Raw genomic sequence first — 11,603 nt, forward strand, 5'->3', positions numbered from 1 at the left:
ATTACTACTGTTCAAAAGTGATGCTTTTGAAATATAATCAATCTGTTTTACCAGTTTTATTGAGATATAATTGATATACAGCACTGTATATGTTTAAGGTATATAGCATAATGATTTGACCTACTTATATTATGAAACTTTTATCACAAGTTAATATCAGTCATCTCATAACAATACAAATATATATATTTTTTAAGAAGAGAGACCTTAGGACCTACCCTCTTGACAACTTTTATATATTCCTGAAAATATGGAATGCTTCACAAATTTGTGAGTCATCCTGGCACTGGGGCCATGCTGATCTCCTCTGTATTGTTCCAATACTAAAAGTGAGCACAATCTGCTTTGTAAATGCCTATTTCGACAGATCTTCCACTTTGTCAAACAAGGCAATTTTTTTCAAGGAATTCTATATTTCTTAACTGTGCATTAAGTAGTGAGGAAGTGAGATTCCATGGTATATCTCAGCAATCAACAAAAGATGAGAGACTTTCTGACATATTTATTTTAGGCCTCAGAATTTAAACATTGGACATTTGCTTCCCTGGATCATCTTCAAGATCAAATAATAAACAACTTGATTTGACATATTTCCTCTTTGGTGTTTCATGCATCTGTTATAACATAAACATGGGTAGCACTTGATGAGAATCTAGAGGGGGAAGTATATAAATAAACCAAATTTCAACTTGAAAGTTATTAATTATATCTTGGTATTAAATGGATGTAAAGTATCTTCATACCAAATAATTGAAGTATTTTATTTTTAAAATGACAAATATTTTAAATAATGGATCCACAATTCAATAATATATTAGGTAGGAAGATATAAAGCCAACGTAGTCTCCATACTCCTATTATATTAAAATATCATTTAACATATTAAATGTTGTATCTCCCTGAATTTTAAAGACTAAATTTAATTATACATAGAGGCAAAATTATGCCCAAATAATATTACTTTTTAAGTATTTATCCTTAATATAGGGTCCACTTCTTAGCTCAAAGGCATGCTTTGTATACACTTATTATCTATTCAATAAGTTGACTTAGACAGGTATGTTAGTTTCCAAGTTTATAATATAAATAGTAATTCTCCACTCATCCTAATTTGTACTCTTAAAAAATAACTCAATAATACATACAATAGATTTTAATGCACTGAGAGTGGCTATTGAGCCCTAAAACAGCCGATGGACACACAGTGGTGGTCTAAAGTATCCACCTCACTTGCAAACTCCACGTGTTTTTAACTGCCTTCATGATAGTTGCTGTTGATTCCAGTTTTAAATGTGATTGCTGGTCAGGGTTGGAAATAAACTTTTTTTTTCTCGATTATTTCTGAAGTCATTCAAGATTTGCAATCTGAACACTCCTACTCAGAGTAAATATAAAATAAACAGATAAGGCCTAAGTCAGAACAGAGCCGCGGGGGGTGAGGGGGGTGTTGGACACCTTATCAATGTTATATTGCTGCAGCCATCCTGACTTCCAACTTTTAGAAAGTTTTTATAGAGCAATAGGCAGTTTGTCATCATTTCTGAAGTTCAATCAGTCACGAGTCAACAAATACGTATGTGTCAGACACTTTCTGACGTGGACAAGGACAGGCGAGGACCCTGATCTCAGGATGTTTACATTCTGGACAAATGGATGGAGGCACTTTAGATTGAGTGGAGTGGAAAATAATGAAAGTAACTAATATCTTTATTACACAAGATAATTTAAGGTGCTGATAAAATTATAAAGAAAAACATATTACAGCATACTGAAAGCAGGTGTTCTAGCTCTCTGGTGGTTCCGGAACCCCTTCTCTCAGGAGATATTAAAGACGATGTCTGTATTTTACAAAGTACTTCTTCATATGACCAGCTGGAAGCAGAACATTCCAGGTAAAGGGAATAAAAAATAAGAAACCAATGGTGGGAACATTTATATTTCATCAAAATATGAACTACAGAGGTTCAATGTTATTTTGATTGTTGAAATATCCTAAAAGTATATTGTTGTAATGTCTTAAAGTGTGCTGTCTAAGCAAAGTATTTAATAAATGTTTAATAATAACTTCAGAAAAAGACACAAGAGTTATCTGTGGGCCTAACATTCTTAGTCAATCCATTGTAATGAAATTTGTTAATCAAAGAATTCAGCTAAACAATCATTTCCTACCTAATCCTTCCTAGGAAGGATGCTCAATTATCTCAGTTATTGTTAGGTTTGATCCAGCGATTGAATGGATACCCCTCCCCCAGAAACTGGCGTTTCAGGTTTCACTATGGACATTCCCTTTGCTGAAGATCACATTTCATTTGCAGTGACCACATTCCATTAGCTTCCCCTCTCCCCCGCCCCCGCCCCTGCCCCCGGTATGCATAAAGAAGTCTCTGCCTCCCAGAAAAAAAAGCCCACCCAAAGTCCTTTAAAAGCAGCTGACTCCCTTCACTAGATGCTGGAGTGATCCAGGCTCAGGTAGCTGGTGTGCGGAAGATGGAATAAATTTGTGTTCCCTCGCCATTCTGAACTCCTGCATTCCTCCTTTGGCAACCAACAGTTTATCACAAATTCCTAGGCCATCCTCTAAAATACTTTTGTAACTCTAATATTTTTTGCTGTTCCCAACTCATGGCAAGGAATGTGTTTTAATTTTTCATCAGTTTTCTCTGTGTCCCTCTCTGTCTTTCACTCTGTCTCTCTCTGCACACACACACACACACACACACACACACACACACACACAGAAGCATGTGCACAAATAAAGAAAAACTTTCACAAACAATATTCTTTTACAAAATAATATTTTGGTTTCTATGTGTGACAAACTAATATTTTCTATCATTTCATTTTTTAAAGTATTGATCAAAACCTACTAACCATGACATACCAATCAATGAGCCTCATTTTAAAGATTGAAAACATGTTCTAAAAGTCATTCAGCAATTTGCATACCCTAATCCTATATAATAAAGAGGTAATATGCAAATTGACCATCACTCCAACACACAAGATAGCCAACCCCATGTGGTCAAAAATGGCTGCCCCTATGTGGTCAAAGATGGCCACCTACATGTGGACTCAGGATGGGAGCCACAAGATTTCAGTAGGGGAGGGAAGTTGGGAGGGACTGGGCTGGCAAGGAGGGCAGTTAGGGGCAACCAAGCCTGCAGGGAAGGGCAGTTGGGGGGGGGGGGGGACCATGCCAGCAGGGGAGGACAGTTAGGGGCAATGAGGCCAGCAGGAGAGGGCAGTTGGGGGTGAATAGGCCTGCAGGAGAGGGCAGTTAGGGTTGACCAGGCTAGCATGGAGGACAGTTATGGGAAATCAGACCAGCAAGGGAGCAGTAAGGTATCTATTGTATCAAGCTGGCAGGGAAGTGGTTAGGAGGGATTAGGCTTGTAGGCAGAAGTGGTTAGGAGCAATCAGACAGGCAGGGGAGCAGTTGGGAGCCAGCAGTCCTGGACTGTGAAAGAGATGTCTGACTGCACGTTTAAATATGCAGTCGGACATCCCTTGAGGAGTCCCAGATCACAGAGAGTGGGCTGAGACACACACACACACACACACACACACACACACACACACACACATCCTCCTGCATAAATTTCATGCATGTGCCTCTATAATAATATAAGTGTGATATGCTAATTAGACCAGACATCCTTCTGGATGACCTTCTGGACAAACCTCGGGCTACGAAGAAAGCCCAGGTCCTAAGTGGCAGAGGGAAGCTGGTCCTGGCAGCCAGGGGAAGGAAGGCCTACTCTTGCATGAATTTTGTGCATCAGTCCTCTAGTCCAGGCGTCTTCAAACTACGGCCCGCAGGCCACATGCGGCCCACAGAGGAGTCTGATCCGGCCCGCCAGGTTTTTTGGGCAGTGAGCGCAGCCGAGGTGTTACAGTAGGAATTAGTAGTTCATATAGTCCGGCCCTCCAGCTCTCTGAGGGACCGTGATCTGGCCCCCACTTTAAAAAGTTTGAGGACCCCTGCTAGTCTATATATAAAAACACACAACTAGACCAACACTATAGGCTAATCAAAGTTATTTATTCTCTCAGGAAAAAAAATTAGTATAGTTCTTTAATATTTTGACAAACACTAAATTGAGAAAAGAGAAAAGAAAAAGCCAGAATTAAACTTTCCTTTGTCTGGCAGTATAGTGAACTAGGAAGGCAAAGCTTATATTTAATGGGGTAATAGAAATAATTCCTTACTTATACAAAAGGCTGATTTTCTTTCTCCTGGCCCCAACTATTGGTCTCAGCTATCCCTTAGGATGTAGAAAGGAAGCATAAAAGAATTTAACAGTAAAAAAATCTAAAGAAAATTAAAAATAAAAGCAAGATGGTGTTAGTTTAAAAATTTTATAACAATGAATCTAATATTATTCAGTAAACTTTTAACAGTAATACTTGACATTTTTACTTACTATATCCCTAAATTTTGACCACCTTGAGTGGAGTGCTGCATAATAGATTATTCCAAAACAAAGTCTCACTTCAACTAACTTTGGCTTCAGGATACATATTTACACAAATATCTGATCTTTTGGAATTTACCCACAATCCACAATAAAAAAGTAAATTCACACTAACAGTATGCGGATTTCAACAGGCAGACAGCCAACCTTTGTGGTTCCTTCTCTTTTCTCAACTCTGACCTGGTAGAGCTTTATTCTCCTCATTTGTTACATTGAGATATGTTTAAAAAGTTATATGTTATAAAAATAATATTGTATGAATGCGTAACCCAGAAAATCAAATGAGTTCTGCAGATTTACATAGGAAGATGCACCCCTTACATGCATCCCAGGCAAACCTTGCATGTTGTCTGCTAATTTGCAGGGAGTGGGCTCTGTAATCCGACTCTTGCTCTTTGCTAGCTTCTTTTTTCCTTCTCTGCCACCAGCTCTGTTATAAACATTTGCAGACTCTGTTGTAGACTTAGAAGGCCATGTGGCAGGCTCCCATGAGGGATCCCACAAACTTCTCCACCTACCTACTCCATCCAGTAGGCCCACTGAATCCAAACTTCCAAATGGCTTCTGGTAGCAATTCACAAGCCCCTGACTTTGTCCTTACTGCCACATGCAGGCCTCTCGCATGTAAAATAATCCCATTGCAACAGAAGACCTGGTCGCTTCCCTAAGAGAAATTCTCCAACACAACACAACAGATCGCATGCATTGTGGCACCCCATGTAGATATGAGAAGCTGCTCAATTGACTTTTCTCCAAGGCAACCCTGTTCCCAAACAGCTCTGGTTGACCCACATGCTGCAAGCATTTCCATGGTCAGAAAGAAGAGACTTTTGACAAGTTCACAGGGTTTGTTCTGATGTTTGAAATAAAAGGTGTCCAGATATTTGCATGGTGGGCCACTTGATCAGAAATCCACATGTAGTCACTTTTTTTTTTTTCTATTTTGTTTGTTTTGTTTTTGTAATCAACTTTATTGAGGTATAACTTACATGGAATAAATTATAAGAATTTTGAATACATGATTTTGTGGTTGTTTTTTGTTTGTTTGTTTTTACCCAATCACACTCCTGCATTGCTACCATTAAAATCAAGATCAGAACATTTACATCCCTCAGAAAAGTGTTCCCACATCACAGCACATCTCTAATCCCAGGTCAGGACAGAATGTAGTATACTATGTGAAAAGTGTTGTTCTAAAATGTACTATCCTTCCCTAACCGGTTTGTCTCAATAGTCAACCTGCCGAAACCGGTTTGGCTCAGTGGTAGAGCGTCGGTCTGCGGACTGAAAGGTCCCAGGTTTGATTCCAGTCAAGGGCATGTACATTGGTTGTGGGCACGTCCCCGGTGGCGGGGGTGCAAGAGGCAGCTGGTCAATGTTTCTCTCTCATCGACGTTTCTAGCTCTCTATCTCTCTCCCTTCCTCTCTGTGAAAAATCAATAAAATATATATTAAAAAAAAAATAGATAGTCAACCTGCTGACTGAAAAGTCCCAAGTTTGATTCTGGTCAAGGACATGTATGTTGGTTGTGGGCACATCCCCAGTAGGAAGGTGTGCAGGAGGCAGCTGATCAATGTTTCTAATTTTCTATTCCTCTCCCTTCCTCTCTGTAAAAAATCAATAAAATACATTTTTAAATAAAAATAAAATAAAATGTACTATCCTATATAATAAAAGGCTAATATGCAAATCAACCAAACAACAGAATGATGGTTGCTGTGACATGTACTGATCACCAAGGGGAAGCCATTCAATGCAGGTGGTCAGTATGATCCCATAGGGGGAGCATCACTCAGCCAAAAGCTGTCTCACCACTGGTGGTGGCAGGAGTCTCTCCCGCCTCTGTGGCAGCACTAAGGATGTCTGTCTGTCAGTGGGTCAGACATCCCCTGAGGGCTTCTGGACTGGGAGAGAGCACATGCCAGGCTGAGGGACCCCCCACCCCAAAGTGCTCAGGGCCTCTAGTACTATATAAAAAGTGCTGTTCATGTTAATGCCACCACAATCCTATCAAGTAAATTTTGGGAAACATCCTAAGGTGTTTTTCATTTTATTTTATTAGGATAATTTAGAAGAGGAAGAAATAGATTACTTACTGACTCATCGATTTCTCTAAAAATTTTTATTTCCAGCAAACAATTTTGAAGATTTGTATGTCGCTGTTGTTTTTTTAATGAGGGTTGGCTTCGATTGATCTCAGCCCCATTCAGCAAGGGTAAGTGCATTCAGGATCATATCCCTGTTAGCTCAGTGCACCGTACCACAGACTTCTCCCTTTCCTTGAACACTCTACAATGTCCTTGTTTTTCCTCCCAGATTACAATTCAGTGTGTTGAAGCATTTTGTTACATGAATAAGAAAGTACAAAGCCCTTGATCTGAGGAAGCAGCTAAGTAAATACTAGTTGGTTTCCAAGAACTAGTCATCTGACATATTAAAACAAACCAAATGCCCATCCTCTGGTTCATCTTAATTCAAGTTTCCCATAAATTGGCAAAGGTTGAAGGAGCAATTACAAAAAAATCAGAAGCTTTAAAAGTTTTTCTGTCATCTCTGGCCATGAACCTGACTCGCAAATATGTCAGCACAAAGCCCACTGATAGAAACTTGCCTTTCGAATGAATACAAGTATTAGAAACACACATTTCTACATCGTTTCAATACCAGGAGTCTATCTGCGGCAAATGAGCCCAGCTTTTACACGTTTAAACCAAACATGTCACATTCCTTCCTGGCAAGTAGTTAGAATCTACTAGGAGTAAAAATTAATCTGGAAAGTGGGCACAGTGTGGTCCACCTGCTGGAGGCTTCCAGCTTCAAGGATAGATCTTGGAAGCAGTCCAATGCTTTCACTAGCAGAGAGATGTGGACAAGGAACCTGAAGGCTGGTCAACCTTGAAGCTGTGAAAGGTCAGAGCCAACCACCCACTGTCTAGTTGAGACAATGGTAGCTAAACAACCTCCACCTTTTAGTCTTATGTAAATCATTGCTGATTAGCTATTACTGGAATTGCCTGCCTAGAGCTTTGGGTGGATCCCAAAGTCTTAATAAAAGGGATTGTAAACCCAGAGCAAAGTGAAGTCCTTCCCCTTGAGTTGGGTTCCTGCCTGGCCCCCAGTATTTCCAAATTAATATTTTCCAGTCTCTTTCATTTGAGTGTGGTCTCCTCCAGATCCCAAACCCTGAACTTGAACCCTGAACCACACAGGACGTGAAAGGGGTTCAATATAAACTGGAGCCCAAACGTGGGACACTACAGACAGAGTTAAATTAGAAGAGAGAATCAGGAAGTGGGGGAAATATAATCCCAAAAGAGTCAGGGTAGATGAAGGGCAAGGACAATTACACCCTCTCCAGGTAGAGGGAAGGAATGTGGCTCACCTCTCCACACCTTCAAACATTTGTAGAATAGATACTGTCCCTTTTTCCCCTTTGGCACTCTTTAGAACTCTTCCATTCAACCACATTCCAAACCCCGCTTAAGAAAATCACTGGGAAAGCATTTCTGTTTTTAAAGTTCTTCACAGTAAAGGAAACAAAAGAGAGTTGAGGACTTCCAGAATCAAGCACATGAATTTGTTTGTCATGATTTTCCTAAGTACTCACTCTGCATCCAACTCTATTCTGCTTCCCAGCGTCAGGTGACACACACATTTGATAAAAGCCTTGCATTTTTCACAACCAACCCCAATTTTCTTAGCTTGTGAACAGAAGGGAGAACATTGAGCCTCTGACTCACATTGGATTCTCTGTCTAGCTTGCTAAGGGTCAGCAGCTTTGGGCAAAGTTTTTCACTGTTTCTAATCCTTCAAATTTATAAACAAGGAGTCAAGTTTTTTCATTATAGGATGCCTTACCAAATGCTATTACTATGATTTAATCTTACCAGATGACTAGTAGCCTATCGCGCGATATTGCACACAGTAGGCTGCCTGCTGTTTCTGCAGGAGCCGGCAGGACCAAAGCACATTGCCATGAGCTACGCTGCTTCCATGGGAGCCTTGCAGCTTCTGCAGGAGGCGGAAGTGAGCTGCAGACGCCCATGGGAACCATGCTACTTCTGTGGGATCCTGGAGGGACCTGTGCTGATTCTGTGGGAGGCAGGAGGGACCCGCACTGCTTCCACGGGTGGTGGGCCTGCCATCTCTGTCCCTGTCCGCTCCAGCTCCGGGGACCCAGTCCGAGCTGGGCACAGCGGTGAAATAAGCATTCTGCCAGGGCCCTCACACTGCCCGCTCTCAGAGGCCGACCCCCCCAGGACTGGGAAACTCAGGTGGGACTGAGAGGACTGGGCGCCACCATCTTGGCTATGGGTGCTGCCATCTTTGTGACGGAGTGATAGTTAATTTGCATATTACCCTTTTATTAGATAAGATTACTGTCCAAAAAGAAGTAAAATTTGCCCCAAATTGTTACTCTTAATGAACCCATGCTGGTTTCTAGTTATTTTTTTTCTAGATACATGAAATGACTCTAATTGCTCTACATCGTTTTACGAGAAAACCCAAAATCTGAGATTCTTCCTAAAATGTTTCTTTAGCTCACGTGTCATCCATAAAAATACATCATTAAAAAAAAATCCCCTAACTTCCTCACCACTTATGTCTGTACATCTTTTGCTCATTATAATGAAAGGGGTGCAGTTCTTACCTTAAAAGCCAACCTCTCCCTTCTTGCCTCCAGACCCCATCCCACTTCTCATCATGGAAGTCAGAAAGGCTGGAACAGAGAAAGAGAGGAGAGGAGTAAAAATTTACTTTAGAAAGACAGGCAGAGACCAAATTCCACAAGAGACCAATGTATTTAGCGTCATAAGATGACTTTTGTAAAATCAAAGCAAGTGATGACATAGAGTGATTTTACTTGAACATTTGGAGAATTTGAGAAAAGCCAACATCTTTGATTTGGGGGTGCATCTTCCTATTGACATGCCTTGTTGTTGTGAGGTTACCTGACTGGAGGAGGGAGCAAGAGAAATGTGAAATCAGAAGACCGACCACAGCTCTCCCCGTTGCCTGGGCCTGAAGCTGAGTCAATGGAGCTTTAAAATGCATGCCTCATTCTGCGCCCTCTTTATTTCCAACACGCTTTGTGTCCCATCTGATATTTCACATGTGTGCTGCTTTCACGGAAGGGAAACAAATAGGAAACAAATTTAGACCGGAGGAACTGTAGTACCCAGGCACATCCTCCTCCTACCGTAGCCGAATGTCTCATCCAACCCCAAGAGAGAATTCTAATAATGTTATCGTTTGATTCCCATTTCAGGCACTTTGCATTTTTATATATGCTAAAGAATTCAGCAAGGCATCCAACTGGCATAGCAACAGGAAAACTTCCTTTAGAGCACAGGTGTACAAGCAAACAAAATCTTTCTGTGCTTGAAAATTGATCCCTCACAATAGCAAGCTCCCGGCAGCGTGCTGAACTGGCAGGAGGGGCCGGGAGAGCGCACATCTGTCAGGTAGAGGGAGCAGATGGTGATCGCCTCTCCTCACCTCCCAGCAGAGTCAGAAACAGACACTGTCACCCGGAACTGTCTCTTGCCAGCCACACGGAACATTTGGATTTATTAAAAGCAGACGTATCACTCCGTGGGTGTTTTTGTTTTGTGATCCAGAAAGGAAGGAAGGAAGAGAAGAAACAGAAGAAAGCAGTGGAGTATTAAACTCTGTTGTTAGGGCTCAACAAGTATAACTAGTTGGTTAGTTCTGGGTGCCTGGAGAGATACCTCATCTCAGCCATACAGGAAGAGACTCACATTGGATTCCCTGTCTAGGTTGCTAATGGTCAGCAGCTTTGGGCAAAGTTTTTACTTTAGAAAGACAGGCAGAGACCAAATACCACATGGGTTACTGACATCTTTCAAAAGCAATGGAACCAGGGATTTATCAGAGTATTCAACACAATGCAAATGGTCAAACTCAGTCTCCGAATGTACCATTGGAAACTGGGTGGAAGTCCTAGAATTTTGGAAGAATCATCTTTGTGACCAGCTCCGGGCATGGAACTGCTTTGTTCCGCCACTGAGTCACAAAGAAAGCTAAAATTCCATATTGAACAGCTAAATTATGACCTAACTCCCAGAGCCCACGTCTTTCAGACATTGCCAAAACCTGAAGCATAACTGAGTTGTGGCGAAACAGAGGCTAATAAAACAATTGTGTTTAAATGGAATAGGTTACTTGGCATCTACTAATAAGCTACTTCAACCTACTGTTTTTTATAGCATCTCTCTGTTCCTTAAATGAGGAACCTTAAAAAAAAAAAAAAAAAAAAAAAAAAAAAAAAAAAAAAAAAAAAAAAAAAAAAAAAAGATCCTTCAGGTGACAATCCTTTTGATACCAAGATGCCAACCTTTTCCACACTCCCTGATTTCTTCGGCCAAACCCTGGAGTCACAAAACTGTAACTGGATGCAACAGAGCTACTTTGCTTTGCTTTTCAAATATTGATGTTACACAACTGAAGTCAGGCAAATGGGCCTGCACAGGTCTCTATTTTGCATGTGTTACATATGCTCTGACCCCTCCTGTGTACCCCCTGGATTTCTGTGCACTTCCTAAGTGTGGACAAAGGACTGTCCAATTGGGCCAATTCTTTCCAAGCTAAGGCATCTTCAGGGTTGGGTGCTGATAAACCGAAAACATGCCGAACTTTAATCAACATTCTTTTCCTAATCCCCCCGGACTAAAAGCCCCACGTGTTAAGCACCATTTCAAATCAGGCATGCATTAGCCTCTAAACCGGTCTGGAAAGCTGAATTACAATATTTGCTCTTACAACACAGCCAAATTAAATTTTATGTTGACAATAGCCAACATGTTATCGTTTTTTTAAAGCCTCTTCGTTGCCTCCGTCTTCATCTAAACTTTTGTCCCAGAAGACTGGCGATACCTGCCAGGTCCAACTTAACCCTGACCTCACAACATTCAGTAAACACTGCTCATGCATCGGAGTTGGGTTTATCCATGTAAATTTCCATTTGATTTTTCTGCGTTTTTTTTTTTTTGTTTGTTTTGTTTTTTCATTTAAAGAAGAGATAGCAAATGGTTTAAGGTAAATTTTGGGCTAAGCAGCATTTGCAGGTGTAGATAGAAATTGTTTCTTTCACAGGCACTGTACAT

The 11,603-nt window shown here is 40.8% G+C and overlaps 1 long non-coding RNA gene and 1 pseudogene across 1 annotated transcript; one reads left to right on the forward strand and one right to left on the reverse strand.

Moving 5' to 3' along the window:
* Positions 1–244: 244 nt before the first annotated feature.
* On the reverse strand, positions 245–345 carry LOC118718715 (annotated as a pseudogene).
* Positions 346–3,760: 3,415 nt separating this feature from the next.
* LOC123652344 lies at positions 3,761–7,432 on the forward strand. Its single transcript, XR_006741614.1, has 3 exons — positions 3,761–3,773; positions 6,624–6,627; positions 7,298–7,432. It is a non-coding gene; the product is annotated as an uncharacterized LOC123652344 (long non-coding RNA).
* The last annotated feature ends 4,171 nt before the right edge of the window (positions 7,433–11,603 follow it).

The sequence above is a fragment of the Pipistrellus kuhlii genome, unplaced genomic scaffold (assembly GCF_014108245.1).
Source record: "Pipistrellus kuhlii isolate mPipKuh1 unplaced genomic scaffold, mPipKuh1.p scaffold_m20_p_14, whole genome shotgun sequence".
In the NCBI taxonomy this organism is placed as follows: Eukaryota; Metazoa; Chordata; class Mammalia; order Chiroptera; family Vespertilionidae; genus Pipistrellus; species Pipistrellus kuhlii.